The 17,153-nt window shown below is 39.2% G+C and overlaps 2 long non-coding RNA genes across 6 annotated transcripts; one reads left to right on the plus strand and one right to left on the minus strand.

Moving 5' to 3' along the window:
* Positions 1-1,599: 1,599 nt before the first annotated feature.
* On the minus strand, positions 1,600-10,467 carry LOC135290967 (uncharacterized). The gene is made up of 2 exons (XR_010353800.1): positions 10,370-10,467; positions 1,600-1,755 (listed from the first exon to the last, which is right to left on the minus strand). It is a non-coding gene; the product is annotated as an uncharacterized LOC135290967 (long non-coding RNA).
* LOC135290966 (uncharacterized) lies at positions 10,315-16,389 on the plus strand. Of its 5 annotated transcripts, XR_010353797.1 has the most exons (7): positions 10,315-10,801; positions 11,316-11,431; positions 13,038-13,162; positions 13,260-13,373; positions 14,391-14,451; positions 15,644-15,703; positions 15,870-16,389. It is a non-coding gene; the product is annotated as an uncharacterized LOC135290966 (long non-coding RNA). The 5 variants fall into 5 exon arrangements; XR_010353796.1 differs by lacking the exon at positions 13,260-13,373 and having other exon boundaries at positions 10,514-10,801; XR_010353798.1 differs by lacking the exon at positions 13,260-13,373 and having other exon boundaries at positions 10,514-10,801; positions 13,038-13,120.
* Positions 16,390-17,153: the final 764 nt, after the last annotated feature.

Here is a 17,153-nt window from a genome sequence, read left to right on the forward strand (position 1 = left end):
TTAGAACAGTAATTAATTTACTCCATTCATTTTGATTTTTCTGTTTTGCTTTTGCCCCTTTTCTCTCCCTTTTTCTTTTTCTCTTTTACAGTGGTAGTTTAAAGAAAAGAAACTCGGATCTTCCCCCATCTAGACTCTCTTTAAAGTGTCATGTGAAATGTTTCTGCAGCACATTTCCAAGACCCTGATATATGCTGTTTATGTTGATATGATCAACTCTATAATAGGAGCGTAATATAAAGTGCGCCCTTATGTTATGCTTCAAATCACACAGGTTTCAAGTCACACTCCCCCAAAATGCAAAAATGAGATTAGCATCTAAATTGAAATTGATGCTAAAGAAATCTGTGAAAAGAAGAGGTCTAAAAAAACCCCTGAGTATCAGTTTTAGGTTTCTTTTTACACTGTATCTTGGTCATTTCTCAGAAAATAAGCTTTCAGTAATAAGCGCTAAACTGTGTCTGGTCTTGCACAGGTGTGCTGAGAGATGAAAAAGGAAGAGAATTAACCCCATTTAGTTAATGCCAATAACTTCAATGAACATGTTGCTCCATCAGGAATGCATCAGCCCAGTCAAAGTGTGGCTGCAAGAGCGCCAACTGCCCCATCTTTCCCTCATGGGAGAGGCAGGTGAAACATGTTCCCTGATCAGCTGCTGTTGTGGCCGGTCAGTATCTGATGCCTTCCACCCCAACCAATTCCCAGAGCTTTGGGAATAATTTGGACAGGTAGACAGGCTTTCTCTTCACCCTGTAGTGCTCTGGGAATCTGTCTTGCACAGAGATAGCAAATAGTTTGAATGAAGGGAAACTCTTTTAAGATATGTTGTATTTCCTTAGTTTCCCACTGGTTCTCATGTATATTCTGAAAACAGTGTTCAGAGTGAAGCCAAAAGAAAAAGCTTTAAATTATTCATTCTTGCCCCCCCCCAAAAAATGCACAGTATGGTTTCCAAAATTGCCTTACACACATTCACTGATGATAAGTAAGGAGATCAGAGTGATGCATACCCCCTCAATTCTCATTACTGTCAGTGTGCAGGGAAGACATCAGGAGGTTTGCCACAAACCTCTAGCGACAGTAGATTTCCACCTAATGAGCTCTTTACTGCTCATCACCTGCAAGTGAAGGAGTCAGAATCTGTGTGAGAAATTCTAACAAAATGAAATGAACTAAAGAATTGAAAACAAAAGGTGATAAAAAATGAGAATGGGCTGAAGAAGTGTAATGGCATCATCACTTTTTTCACGATTTTCAACACAGGCATGCAATAGTGAAAATCTGAGTGTTGCATAGTAAATATTCTGACACTAATGGTATGTGCATTTTAAATGCACTCTCATATCTTTCTGATGAATAATGTGAGGTACTTGAAAGAAAGTTTGACATGATGAAAAAGAAGAGAAGACACATCCTCTGCTGTGGTATCCCCTCACATATTTCTAAATGTGAACAGCTTGAGCACTTCAAGCAACTATTGCTTATTTCACTCATAATGAATAGTTAGCTGTTGTGTTACTAAGGGAGAAAGGGGTGTTTATGTGACACAGACTTTCATAACAACGCAGCAAAACACAAGAAGTATGTGAAGCAAAAGAGTGTGTTGACATATTTTTATTTTGTGTATGTATTTTATTTTTGTAGTTGCAAAAAACAACAACACTCTCCCTGCCGCCGAAATGCTTGAAATACGTTCAGCCACTTGCTCCACCTAGTCATATCATCAGTCAACATGTTAATTTCAGCAGGGTTTCACTTGAACAGAAATAAAATAAATAAAATCATAAGGATTTGGCCCAGAAACATATAAATCTGCTGTTATCAGATTTAGTTACTGTTATTGGTTTAAGACAGCACGCTAACTGAGACAATCTAGGGAGCCTGTTCCCACCCTGCCCACTTAAAACATCAAGATGGACTTTTTCAGGCAGGTCACAATGAGTTTGGAGTTTGAATTCGCATGAGGAGCAACTAATGCAGGAGCAAGTGCTACTTTCATTTCCCTATCAGTGGGCTAGGGTTCCATAAATCTGTGCATTTATAAGACTTAAAGTTCCCATGACTCTATATGAAATCACATCAATCGCACTAGCAGAAATTGAAAATGGACATTTATAATGACTTACTGAAATTCTTGGTCAGCAATAAAATAAATTAAAATTTGTCTCAAAAATCCTAGGAGTTATGTGCTGTATTTCCAGTCAATAAAGATAATGACAGCATGCAAAGCTGTATTACAGCTGGTTTTATAGCCAAACTTTTACAGGAGTGCTGTGAGACTGACTGAAATGCATGTTTGGACTTTTGCCCAAGAATTACTATGCTAGGCAGAGTACCATTAAGAAAACTGAGAAAATTCAGTTAGAAACATATTTCTTTAGAGTTTTGTTAGATACTTCTTATATTACTATCCAGATGAAAATTCCTTATCCTTTCCTCACTCTTTTTAATTCCTTATACAATAGCCATCATATTCATGTGAATTTCTACACTCAGTATAGACAGAATGTGAAATCATCTGTTATTTTATCTACTGGCATTATTTTCAGCTGGCATTTTCCTTGGAGCACTTTTAGTAGTTATTGTTTAACATGGTGGGAGAAAGAAAAAGGAATTGGACTTCTCACCTGCTCCACAAACCTCTAGGCCTGAATATTGAATAAAAAATCATGACCTTCATTCAAAGTAGTGTTATTTGGTAAAATATATAAACTCTAAACTAATATATCCTTTTTTTGTCTCCATATGTCATTCCTGTTTTCCTTCTTCTCCCTCTTTTTCAAGTTACTCTGAATCAGAAGCATTTTCCTATGTTCTGGATATAGATTTAACCGAATAGCCCATCTATGAAATTTTCAGCTCAGATATAATATCAAGCTCATCTTGTCATATTGTCTTGCAGAAAGTCTTCATCTTTCTGAAAGTTAGATAACAAGTGGTAACAGATGAACCACTAGCAACCTTCCCAAAACATCTGTAACACTTATTTTAGCTATCCCTCTAAAACCAAATTTTCTTCATTTACTTAAGAGTAATAACTATTGCTTCTGCTCTCTAAAAGTTGTAAAACATTATCTAAAATAACAATGCCAAAAGAGAGGGATATGTATGATAAGACTCACTGGAAGTTTTGATGAATTAAAGAAATATAGAGACAGAACTCATTAAAACAAACAATTACTTGGAATGTATAAGGTGAATACATCAAAAATATAAGAAATGTAATCTGAAGAATTCTGTCGATACAGGAATGTAAGAGGTCAGGTATTAAGTTTTGTTTCGTCGGGCCAGGGTTTTATGAGCCTTTAAAAGAAAACTTAATACACACAAAGGATAGCTCAGCTATTACCTTTGGAGGCAAATAATGAGCAGGATGGCTTCTGCTGCAGTGTTGGAAACCAAACTGTTTAATAAAAGGAAAAACAATAAACAGAAAATCCGATCCAGGTACAGAGGTCTGCTCCTGGTAAAACACCTTCACAAAAGCCTCGTCATTCTTTTGTCTTCTCTTTTTCTACCTGATGGCCCAGGCGGGATCTTTTGGCTCTCATCCAATTAGGTGACCCCAAGGTTTTAGTGAAGTCTCTGGGGTCCTATAAGGTGGCTTTTCACCTGATCGTTGGGAGAAACTTCTGGGCTTTCTTCCTTTTTTGGGGGACAAAGGCTAGTTTGTCCCTCTCTCATTGGGGGCATCCCCCTACACTCCTTCATCTCACCCTTTACTATACATTTAGAAAGAAAGAGGAGAAGGGAGTATAGATTAGAATGCTAATAATTTTTGCTGCCAATTCTCTATCTTAACTTTGGTGAAGTGTTTCTCCAGGTAGGCTTCAAATTTCTGGCTATATGTGTGACTTTTACATAGAGGTAGGTTTAACAACTTTTTTATCACAACAATAACTACAAAACTTTTTCAGTGCAAAACTTTCTTGTAAACAATTTTAACTAATGCAAACTTAGAAAACAGTCTTTGCTTCTATCCGTGGCTCAGTTGTTTGTGCATTCTTCTTCTGGTGTTGTCTGCTGCTCTCGGATCGGCTGCACTTGTGGCTTGACATTCTTTGCAGGGATCCATCGAAGACCTGTGTTTGTAGAAATGCATGCAAACCCCCGGCCCCATGTTACAAGAGGATGGGGTCCTGAAATCTGTCCTGTCTCTGGATCCTTGATGAAGACTGGTGGTCTTTCCTTGAGTTTTGCCTGACTGGTATTGCTGAAATGCCTGAAAATTGGTGGTACCTGCTCCATAAAGGAATTGTTTAAGAAGTTAAAAACATATACAGCTTTATTCAGCCTCTCTATTGTAGAAAGCACTTCTGTCCCCCCTTTCTGTCTTTCTAGTATCATTTTCAATGACCTGTGTGCTCTTTCTACAATAGACTGGCCTGTGGAAGAATGTGGAATACCTGTGGTATGTTTGATACCCCAAGTTTTGAAAAACTCTTGCAATTTATTAGAAATGTAGGCTGGTCCGTTGTCAGTTTTGACTTCTTGAGGAATACCTAGGGATGCAAATGCTTGTAAGAAATGTTTAATCACATCTCTACTTTTTTCTCCTTGATGTGCAGAAGCAAAAATTGCTCCTGAGAAGGTATCTATTGATACATGTATATGTTTGAACCTTGCAAATGACTGATATTGAGTGATGTCCGTTTGCCATATCTGCAGGCTATTTAAGCCTCGAGGGTTAACTCCTGTTGCTATTGCTGGTATAGCTAATTTTTGGCAATCTGGACATGACTGAACAATTGCTTTTGCTTGATTCTGAGAGATGTTAAACATTCTTACTAAAGCAGGTGCATTTTGGTGATAGAAAGCATGGCTCATTCTTGCTTGTTCAATAACATTAGGAAGTGTGTGCTGGATTGGCATGGCTAACAAATCAGCCATGGCATTTCCCTCTGCTAAGAAACCTGGAAGAGAAGAATGTGAGCGAATGTGCATTACAAAGTAAGGTTCTTGTCGAATGGAAAGAAGTAAGATTAACTGTTTGAGCAAACTATATAACTGATCATTAGCAACTTCTTTTAGCAGAGATCCTTCTGCTCTTTCCACCACACTTGCAACGTAAATTGAATCTGTTACTAAATTAAAAGGAAATGTGAATTTTGAAAAGACCCGTACAACTGCTGCCAACTCTGTAATCTGTGCAGAACCATCTACTTCCTCAATATCTGATTCCCATTTTTTTGTCTCTGAATTTTGCCAAGCAATCACAGATTTTTTAGACTTCCCAGAACCGTCTGTAAAAAATGTGATTGCCTCAAGGGGTACATTACTTCTTAAAGGCTTATGAATTAATTTTAAAGATGAACTTAATAGCTCATGTTTGGGACAATTGACTGACATTTTTCCTGCAAAATTTTCCAAAGCAAATTGCATAACTTCTGAATTTTGAATTAACCATTCTAAGTAGATGGTTGTGACAGGCAGAAAGATTTCTGCAAAATCTCTTCCTGCAAGGGAAAGCATTCGAGATCTAGCCTTGATAATCAATTGTGAAATAATTTCAGGGCAAGTTGTTATAGTTTTACCCAATTGACGCGATAGGAAAACCCACTCTAAGATTATCAGATGGTCCTTCTTCTCTAGATCCCACTGGAATATCAAACCATGAAGTTGTGGACTCTCCCCTAAAACTGCAAACAAAAAAGACAGGTTAGGATTATACCGATGAGCCTGACGTGACTGGATGGCTCTCATCACTTTCTCTAAAGCATTTTGAGCTTCTTTGTTGAATTCTCGCGGTGAGTTTAAGGCTGTGTCTCCTCTTAACAAATCTCCCAGAGGAGCCAAGTCCTGATTTGAAATGCCTAGTAGTGGACGAAGCCAGTTCAGAGTGCCTACAAGCTGCTGCACTTCATTCAAGGTCTTTGGATTTGTCCTTAGCTGGAGTGGCTGCGGAGTTACCGTTTGTTCTGTGATCCTGTATCCTAAATATTTCCAGGGAGGAAGTGTCTGTATTTTTTCTTTTGCTACAGTGAGTCCTGCTTTCTCTACTGCTGAGATGACCTGATCTGTTGTCTCCTGCATTGATGCTTGGTCCTTTGCTGCTACTAAGATATCATCCATGTAATGTAATATGAGAGAATTTGGATATTGTGCACGAACTGAGGAAAGTATTTTTGCAACATACCACTGACATATAGTCGGCGAGTTGCGCATTCCTTGTGGAAGAACGAGCCAATGATATCTTTTCAAAGGTGCTTGCTGATTTATGGATGGGATGGAAAATGCAAATCTTGGTGCATCGTCTGGGTGCAAGGGAATATTGAAAAAACAGTCTTTTAAATCAATAACAGTTAACTTCCAATCTTTTGGAATCATAACAGGAGAGGGTAAACCTGGTTGTAAAGAACCCATTTCTTGAATTACTTCGTTAATTTTTCTGAGATCCTGTAACAACCTCCATTTCCCACTGTTTGGCTTTTTGATTACAAAAACTGGAGTGTTCCAGGGACTAGTAGTTGGAGTTAAATGACCTTTGGTTAATTGTTCCTGCACTAACTGCTCTAAAGCAGCAAGTTTCTCTTCAGGTAAGGGCCACTGGCTGACCCAAATGGGTGTGTTAGATGTCCATGTAAGTTTTAAAGTGTTATGTCCATCAACAGCTTTTGTTAAAATCCAGTTTCTAACCTGAGATGCCATTGTGATAAAATGTCCCGTCCCCAAAGAACTATATCAGCTCCTACAATGAATGGTCTTGTGGTGGCAACACGACCTTCAGGCCCCTCAAATGTGACTGCGTGCGAGCTTCGAAAGCTCTCACAGTGACCACCAATACCTGCCAGCTGATCCAGCGTAGGCACGACGGTCCAGTCCTGTGGCCATTTCGATCTCAATATCAGAGTGACGTCTGCTCCGGTATCTATCAGGCCAGTGAGGGTGATGGCTTGCCCGAGGTGCTTCAGGACACAGGTGAGCTGAGGCCGCCCGCGGCTGATGTGCCTGGTCCAAGCGATGACAGCTGTGTTGTTCTGTGACTCTGGTAGGAGGAAAGCTTGCGCTATGGTTAACCCTTTGGGTAAAAAACATGGAGGGTCTAGACACAAAGCTAAGACTGTAATTTCCTGTGAACAGGTGACAGACAGCACAGTTGGAATGACATAAAAACCTTCTGCATGGGATCTGCTCACTCCCACTATTAAGAACTGACGTGGTTGTGGTTCAGGTCCCAGCTGTCCTGTAGACACTGTGTAAGCAACAGCATTGGTTAGCATCACTGGCTGGGCTGTAGACAGCTCCAGTCTGGTACCTGGGGACATTGTGGTCGGAAGTCCTGCAAGGATGTGTTGCAGTTCTGAACTTGGTGGCCTGTGGTGGTCTCTGGCCTCTGGTGCAGTGGTTTTTGTATCATTGCACGCCACTGCCCCGTGCTGGGCTGCACGTTTCCCGGCAGATGGCACGAAAAACCCTGTGCTGGGTAAAGGCTGTTAGTATTGTGACAGAAACCTCTGCATCCACTGTTTCTTGGCAATGGCCTTCTGCGGGTCCTAGGACATCCCCTTTTAAAATGACCTCTCTGTGTGTTAAACTCTTCCTTAGATTGTTTGAAATTACATTGTGGAGCATAGGAATAGTTTGTTTTTTGTTCCGGCAAGTTATCGGACATGGGCGCCGCCATTTTGGACAGGGTCAGTTCCGGCGCATCACTTCCGGTTCCCACGCTCGGCAGAGAGGGGGTGTGCTGTCCCGGGCTGTGGGCGGGGAGCAGGGGCAGGGACACCGACCGGGCACCGCCTACAAAAGGGGTGCGTCCCTGCTCCGATGGACAGGAGCTCAGGGAGCAGCCACCCAGGGACTCCTGGGAGTCCGAGGAGCCACGCCCACGAAGGACAGAGCTGGGCTCGGGGCTATAATGGCGATTGCCACGTGCTCTATTGTTCTCAGACTGGATTCTATCGGCTCGGCTTTTTCCAGTTTTACTGTCAAAATTCACCGATTTTGAACGCCAAAGCAAGGTTTTGAGAGGAGATAGAGAGGACTTTGCTCTGGTAGGGTTTTTGGAAGACGGGTTTTGCAGACAAGCCTGGCCAGGGCTGGTCTGCTCCCCCCTGTTTCGGGATGGGGTCGGTGAGGCAGGCGGGGGGGCAGCTGGCCTGGCTGCCTCCCGGCCTCTCCACTGGGGTTTCTCGGCTGGGATAAAGGAAGGTTTTTGGGTCCCCTCAGAACTTCGCTTTCTCCTGTCTTCTCTGTCCTGCCTGCATTCTGCCCTCTCCCTGGTCTTTGCTTGCTTTTCATTTTCCATTATTACAAATTTCAATACCGTCCTGAATATTGGACGCAGCTTTAAGTTGGACTTCTTGTTCTTTTCTGTGTTATATAATTTCAGTCCAACTGAATCCCAGAAGTCTGGATCGAGTTTCTGAGACATGTCTGAGTTTGGGAATTCTTTTAAGACCCATTTTACAAGCTTTTTAAGCTGTTTTTTGTCAAACTGAATATCTTGGATTTCCAACTTATAATTAAAATACGAAAAAAATTCCTGCTCAGCTACTGACAACCGATTCCCCATGGTGAAACTCACCGAGTCTTCTGGTCGTCCTTCTTGGTATAGACTTTTTCCCGGGTCCTGGGTGCAACAGTTTCAGCTTAGCCGATTCACAGTATCCTCTGAGGGTGTGCGCCGTTTGCTCCCGTCCCGTCTGAATTATAGCCTCTTCTTCACCGGTATGAGGCTTCGATTTGGGATTCCCTCTAAACCTCAAATCTCTTCTTCTGAGTTTTCTTTTTTAACGCGACAAAAAACTCAGGTGCAGGCCTGCTTCCCCAAAAACGCAAATACCAAGGAAAATTGTCCTATTTTGATTGAGGTAATCAAAAATTCCTAGACCATCTTCCTCAATATGAGAAATTCTGTCCAGGTGCCACGTATTAAGTTTTGTTTCGTCGGGCCAGGGTTTTATGAGCCTTTAAAAGAAAACTTAATACACACAAAGGATAGCTCAGCTATTACCTTTGGAGGCAAATAATGAGCAGGATGGCTTCTGCTGCAGTGTTGGAAACCAAACTGTTTAATAAAAGGAAAAACAATAAACAGAAAATCCGATCCAGGTACAGAGGTCTGCTCCTGGTAAAACACCTTCACAAAAGCCTCGTCATTCTTTTGTCTTCTCTTTTTCTACCTGATGGCCCAGGCGGGATCTTTTGGCTCTCATCCAATTAGGTGACCCCAAGGTTTTAGTGAAGTCTCTGGGGTCCTATAAGGTGGCTTTTCACCTGATCGTTGGGAGAAACTTCTGGGCTTTCTTCCTTTTTTGGGGGACAAAGGCTAGTTTGTCCCTCTCTCATTGGGGGCATCCCCCTACACTCCTTCAGTCAGGTACTTTTGCCAAACACATCTATAAGACATCTAGCATTGAATAGCTATGAAAGATACTTGCAAGAAAGATTGCAAGAGAAAGGAATGAGGTAGGCAAAAAAGTCTGAACAGCTTATTCTGTGTGTCTCAGAATGTGAATCGTAGGACTAAATGGAGATGTTAAATCTGAGTTAGTCACTGTGGTTTTCCTGTCTAATCTATGACAATCTAATCAAACTAGCCACTAGTGTCCTGGACATGATTAATTTTTTCTGCAAGTATATATCTAAAATAAGCTAGATCAATCAAACATGAAAAGTGCCTATGAAGGCACTTCTCAGTGAAGAAAACTTCAGTTATTGAAAAAGGATTTTAGGAGAGTGGCTCAGACATGTATATGTGCACTGTAGACATATACAGCTTGAGGTGTGATGAGATGAATCCTGTCCTTGGGCTCTTGTAATTTACCTTCAACAGCAATTGGCAGCTTAATTTGTGGATCATTGGGTCAGATCCTGTTAGTGGAAAGTGAAGAAGAGACTAGCACAGAAAATCAAATTCCAAAATAAAATGGAAGAAACAAGGAGAAATTGACACAACACTACTCTCCTGTGACTCAGCAGTTTTGAAATTACATCATTTAATATATAGATAATGACATATTAATACATAACAGCTGCTATGACAATATTCCTAGAATATTGAGATACAGTCATGTTCAGCTACTTAACTGGGCAATGCTAATAAATTAAAGCAACTGGGAAAAATACTCATGTTTTCCAGTCCTGGAATCATGTATTCATGAAGCCTGGACGTCTGTTAAAACAGAAATGCAACCAGTGATGTAAGCAGAAAGGCAGGGGAAAAATAGTGTGAGGAATATCATAAATTTGAATCAGCATTTGCCACTGGGCAGTCCAAAGCCTGAAAATCTAGAGTTCAAAGCTTGAAAGATACAAGAGTTCAAAGAACTCTTTGTTTAGGAGACTGTGTGAATTTTCCACAGGTAATCTAATGAAGCAACATAGAAAAAACTGTGAGCTGAAGAGAACTGATTGGTGTGCTTACCCTAAAGAAGGAATGGAAAACTGAATCATACACTGAAAAATTTTCAGAATTATGCTCTTGGAGCACATAAATCTGCTTTGTAAATTACAGAATGTCTTCATAATAGATTGTGGTAGTTGTAGTCTACCTCACAGTAGAGATTCTTTAAATCCAGTCCAAAGAGCAAGGTCACAGGGCCTTAGCACTACAAGAGTCTGCAATGCAATAACCAGTACCATTGCTTGGAACCTCTTGAGGATCACATTGAAAGCTCATATATCTTTATGCTGTGAGGTAGCCCCCAATGGTGGCAAACCCATAGAAAACAGTTGTGTTGCATTTTGTTCTGTTTTGTTTTGTGATGTTTGTTTGTTTGTTTGTTTGTTTGTTTGTTGTTATCTTTGGATCAGGAGTCTGAGTGAATTGCAAATTGCTGCCATTCTCTAGATCCAGGTAATCTGAAAGCTTACCTGGATGTCAGCACCACCCTAACTGTTCCCCCCTTGGTAGTTACTTATGTCGTGCTAATGCCATGTATTGCTTTTACATTTTATGTTTTGGTGCAGTCTCTCTGTAAATCTCCGGGGGGGAAAAAGAACACATAGTAAAACCAAGCAGGTTAATCTCACTGACATTTGGGCACGGAAAGAAACTCTGAGTCTTTTGTGAATGCATAAGGATGCAGTTAGTCCCTGCGAACTTCCAGATATGATAGTGGCACAGGAAGAGATAGGGGGGCCAAATGAAAGGAGCTAAGTGACCCATGGAAAATTAGGAATGTGAGCTGGAAATTAAAGGGCTAGGACATTTATTTAAAAGCTGAACTTCGCTGAGATACTACAAGATGCATCAGCTTATCAGGTCATATTTGTGTTACAACCTATAAGGCCATTAAGTGAATTATACAAACTGTTCATAAAAGTTTATCTTCCTAGTTATGAATTTTTTGCTACTTTGTGTTCACCAGGCTCTTTATGTTTTACCGACAAAGAAATATAAAGGAGAATATATACATACAGATTTTTGTATGTGCATGCATTTCTTCACACTTGTGCCATAAACTTCAAGTGTCATTTTTCCTTGGTGAGTATAAGAAAAAAGAAATTTCTTCTAAAGAGGACCCTTATATTTGCCTAGTGAGATTTATGATTATGCTGCTGGAAAGGTTAGTGACATAAACCATTTCAACAAAGTTAACAATCTGTTTACAAGCAGGGATGAAAGGGAAGAACATGACTGGGATAGGATATTTTCATTCTATGACAAAAAGTTTGCAGAAACCTGGTGAATTTTTTTAAAAGTCATACTGTGCCAGGATCAAAGTTGCTAAATTAAAAATTAACATCAGTGTAAGAACAGTTCTTCCACTTGTAAGAACATGTGGACTATTTACTAATATATTCAGAAACATACCATTTTACTTCAAGTATACACAGACTTTTAAACAAGTTGAAATATATATGTGTGTTTTGGAAGAATAACACTACACAAGAGAAGTAATTTTTAGATGAGAATTTGTCTATTTTTATTTTCTGATTGTTAAAGCTGTTTTAAATACATAGCTGAATAAGAATGATAACATCCTCACTTCAAGTGAGAACCCCTTAATTTTTCATTAATGGAAAAAAATGTAATTAAAATAAGTGGTTTGGGTCTGTAGCAATAACGGTGCTTGAAATCAGTGTACAACAATCCTTACTGAAGACCTTGGAGGACCTAACAGACTTCTTTCTCAGATTATTACTGACATGAGAAAAGTGCAGAGATGAGTTTGATCTCTTGACTAGCAGCCTTCAGACAAGATCATGATGTGCTTTTGGGGCTTTAGAGATGGCTCAGTAGCCTAGCACCCATTGAAGCCCGAGATCAGCATTTAGCTGTGTCAGGAAAATGGAAGACAAATACTGACTATACTTTCAGGTACCAAAGCTGTTTTTACAATGCCTTGATTTTCTTTTACGTGACGTTAAATCAAGGCAATGTGATCTGTTTTAGAGATTATCCCCATGGAAGATGTCAAGTGAAATTGTGGTAGGAAAGGATGGAATAGGAAACATTTTTGAATAGGTGAACACCACTGTTGCTCATCAAAACAAACCAAATTACTTTAGCACCTCTTGGTTTTATTTAATAACTCTCTGTCTTCCCCCACTATGCTATGAGGCTTGTGTTTATGTTTAGCAGGCAGGGCTGCATATACCCAAAAACTTCTACTTTCAACCAGCTGCAAATACGCATAATACAATAATAACTTTATCAAAAATAATTCAGAGTTTACAATAACATGTCCGAGCTGCAGAAGCATGGGCAGAGACATGTCAAGATCACACATAGCAGAAAGATTTAGGATTTCTCAAGCAAATAAGCACTTCAAAGAAAAGTCTCTGATTCTTGCTGGTCTCCAGAAAAATAGGCAGAAAGGCAGGCACAATGGAGAAAAAACAGAGAAACTTGCATGACAGAAGTACCTGGGAAAGAGAAGTTCTTCAGAAAGGAACCTATGTAATGTCCAGAGAAGAACTTCTTACATTGAAAAACACTTACCAAGCAGAATTGTCAATAAACACAGTCAGAGAGCTCAACAAGCATATTTTTAATGAGCATTAGGAATTGAACTTGGATGATCATTTTAGCATCTCATGAGACAGGAATAAATTTAGGAGTAATCTTTTGTCTCTTTTGAAATCAGTGGAAGATCTACCATTGACTTTGTGACACCAGAACTTCTTTCCAGCTGTTGGAGTGTGAACTTGGGACTACCCTATTACTCTTGTGGGTTTTACCCAGAAGCAAAAGGATTTGAGGCTGAGAGAAGTAGATCTCTTTGTGTGCTAATTTACAACCCAAAATAGATTTGTGTTTGATTGCTGACATTTACAATTGCTTTTCAAGCGATCTTTTCTATGTATAGGATTCCTTTTCTAGCCTTTCCTGCTTCTGGCTCGGCTGTAATGCCCTTTTGCCTGGAGGGAGGAAGAGGAACAGATGGCATGCAGCTAGGCAATTATACAGCATAGTAAAAGCAGTAAAGTTCCAAATTTAACTTCTCAGGCTATCTCCTTAAGTCATTCCCCTTGTGTCTACCATGCAAAGTTAATGATTGTAAAATTATTTCCATCTATCTATCTATCTACAGTCTTAACTGATATTAAAGTGACCAAAGCTATTTTGATTGACATTTTCTGAGGCTCATAAGCCAGTTATTTCTGATCAATCCTAATTGCCCATACTGCTACAAGCATTATGTACCTCAGCCAGCAAAATAGGCCATTCACCAGCTCCCAAATGTGAACTACTAAATGCTCAAGCCTCAGAAGCCTGGGAAGCTACTTACAAAGCAGTATGGGTAGAACTCAAAAGAGAAAAATGAAAGGGAAGGGAATTAACAAGAACAAATACAGTATTCAAAATAAAGATAATCAAGCTATTTGCAATGTAAATGAAACATCCTCTGAAACATCACTGCAGCTACACTGATGCTGGATAACATTCTCTCCACAGAAAGGAAATAAAGAAAAGATGTTGATTTTCTGGAGTAAATGGTTATCCACTGTGTTAGTGTTAAAGAGCAGATTGAAGAAATTATAAAACTAGCGTAAATAATTTTAAGTGCGTAACAGCATTCAGCATCTATTTAAATGACCCGGTAATTTGGCATGAACCCAAGGAATCATTCCCTGAGCTGAATTTATGATGCATGTTTTCAAAAAGCAGCCAAAATCCAGTATATAAAGAGATGTTTGAAAGTAATTTCCCTTACATTGGAAAAGACCATTAGGCTGTTCTGTTTTTAAAGGGCAGAATTCCTAGTTCCAGCAAGGTATTTACTAATCCTGAAGAGAGTTAGACTTAATCTTAGTTTTCCAGCTGGTTCTTCAGAATGTAATACACTGCCTTGTAAAGGTGTGCAAAATAGATACCCAGCTGTAAACAGCTTCCATTTTACTTTGTAGTTCTTGCCTTTTAAAAATGTAATTAAAGAATGTCTGGAATTTATAAGGATATATAAAAAAAGTTTTTTGCTTTTTATTTCTTTTTACAGTGGTCAGGCTCAAATTCACACAAAGATGCCCATGGTAATGTTATACCCTGAAATGATCCAGGTAAATACCAAGTATTATATCTGAGTTTGTACTGTAGACTTTGTCGACAGCTCTTTCAGCCTTTGAGAAACTCATTCCTTCACATATTTGGCCTCTGCATTCTGTATGACATTTGATAGCTGAAACCCAGATGGGGTCACAACACAAAATGCTAAATGTGTTGTGTTCTCAGGAATTCAGAAGCTGCAGGGGATTTCTGAGCCTTTTACGGAGAAATGGTGTGCCTGTGAAATGGAGGCATTCAGCCTGCTCCAAGAGAACAAGAGTTTAGTCAGCTGTGGGCCCATTAGCCACATCTCTTATTCTCACTTGCAGTTACAGAGCCTTTTTTTAGCTGCTGAAGCTTCTCTCAGAGAATTAAAGGGCAGAAAGGACAAAATGACAGTCTCATGTGATCTCCTGTAGAGTGAGATTTTCCCAAAGGTGTATCCTCCAGAAACCCAGCCAAAGTAGAATCCACGTGAGTGTGCATTTACCACCTCAACAGTTAGTTTCTTATTTACTCTGTCTGCTAGGAACCACGAAGTCTTTTTCTGAATAATTTATTTTAAATATGCTGAAGATACATTCTTTAGTTTTCCTTTATTTCCTTTTCCTGTATACATTTCTAGGGCTATTTCTTCATAGTTAGCTGTATAAGAAAGACACAGCACACACTACTTACTAGTAACCAAAGTACAAATATGCTAATAACTGAGAGTAGAAACTAGGGTTGGAGATTAGAGATCAATCTGAGGAAAATCTGGAAACAACCACATTATTACTTATGCTGCTTGTGTGGAAAATATAGGTTTGTCTTCCATTCTGGTTTTCCTGGATAAGACTGTTTCTGAAAAGTGATTGGCTGGTTTCAGACTGCTTCTGGCTCTGTACTCAAAAATAAATAAGAGAAGCACCTATAAAAAAAGAGGCATTGCTGGGACAGTGCAGAATAGGAGAATAATATTAAATACATGGGTGTTTGGAAGTGCATTGGGATCAAGGTTTGCAATCTGGATGTCCTACTTGATCATTTCATTTAACACAAGACATGGCTAAGCAGTAACAGAAGTCAAGATTTCTCTATGAGAGACTGGCCTTCTCACCATTGAAGGAAGTATTTTTTATCTACCAGAGATGGAATAGAAATAGTCACAGAACAGCGTTCTCCATCTCATGATCTGAAGAACAATGATTCTTTTCTTTCCATTAGCAATTGTTCTTGGACCAAGCTCAAGTTTATAAAATAATGAGCATAACAGGAACAAGCACTGTAAGTTGCCTTCCCTCCCATCCATCCATGCATAAATTTAAAACAAATAGTAAAACAAACAGGCAGCTGGTACTTCAAGCTGCCAGTTCCAAAGTGCTCATAAAATAAAACTTCTGTTCTTTTTTTCTCCAGGTAGCTATTAATTTTTGCTTTGTGTATTTTTCAGTTCCATATTCTTGTTAGCAGACCAAGGAAAACTAAAAACGACAGTGAGCAGCAACTGACAACACACCTGGAGTTACAAAGACTCGTTTTCCAAGCTCTTCCTTTTTCTCTCCTCATCAGTGTCTGCATGTAATGGATGATGTGGCAAAAAAAACAAAGCAATACAAAAAACTCAAAGAGACAGTAAGAGAAAAAAAGAAATTGATGCTAAAGGCTGAATATAGAAGAAAATAGTCATCATATCCGAAGTGCCATTATCACAACCAGATTGTAGCTGGTACTTGCAATCCAGAACACAGATATAAAAAGTTTAGGTATCTTGAGGAAGCATGAAAACATCTTGCCCAATCTTTTGGCCAGCAAGTCCAGATACACAATGTTGAAAAGGTGAATTAAAAAAAATATTGTTGAATTTCCAAATTTATAAGCACAGGAAAGGATCATGGGGGAACAGTTTTCAGAATGGCTAAAAGGTAATTGGATGTCTAATTGCTGTTCACAAAATGAAAAGTTTTCCCATAGGGGTTTGTCTGGTTTGTTCTTTTATATATGTAGTTGTATGACCATCAGATTTGGCAGAAAAACTGGCTCAGATATAGCTGCCAAAAAAAGGGTATTATTGTTAACTACGATCACTTCTTTTTTTTTTTCCTGGTTAATATTATAGCCTAATAAGCAAATGAATTGGCATGGCTGATGAATAACATCCACAGTAAAAAAAGTAATGAAAGGAATTTTTATGGCCAGTTTTTCTGGCAAAGAAAAATCTATTATGTAACTTCATGGCAAGATGCTCAACCTCCACATCATCGATTCCTTTTCTTATCCTTTCTGGTTTTTCTGTTGTAAGATTTACTAATACTGATTGCCCAAGAGAAATCCAACCATTTAAGAATGAATTTTTTAAAAGAAAAAAAAAGATCAGCAACCATCTCTCAATGTGTGTTGACCTTTGCCTAGCCAGGGCTATGCGGAACTGGAGTCTGAAGTCCCAAGCAAGCCAAGATGTGTGATAAAGTTGATATGTACATAAGATAATGATAACAGTAGGAGAGCATAGAGAGTAATGATAAAACCCATCTAGCTGATGTGACACCTTGTTGCAGTATATGTCCATTTTATGTGACAGTTCTTTCATGGTAACAGTTCTAGTAACAGACAGAAACTGAAAACCTCTTGATGGATTTAAAAATTGTTACATAAAATTCTCCTGTTCTTGACTTATCAAAATTTTGTCCATCATTTATGTTTTTCTATCACATTTACCTAGTTCAAGTCTCGAGAA

This window comes from Passer domesticus, chromosome Z, assembly GCF_036417665.1.
Source record: "Passer domesticus isolate bPasDom1 chromosome Z, bPasDom1.hap1, whole genome shotgun sequence".
NCBI lineage: Eukaryota > Metazoa > Chordata > Aves > Passeriformes > Passeridae > Passer > Passer domesticus.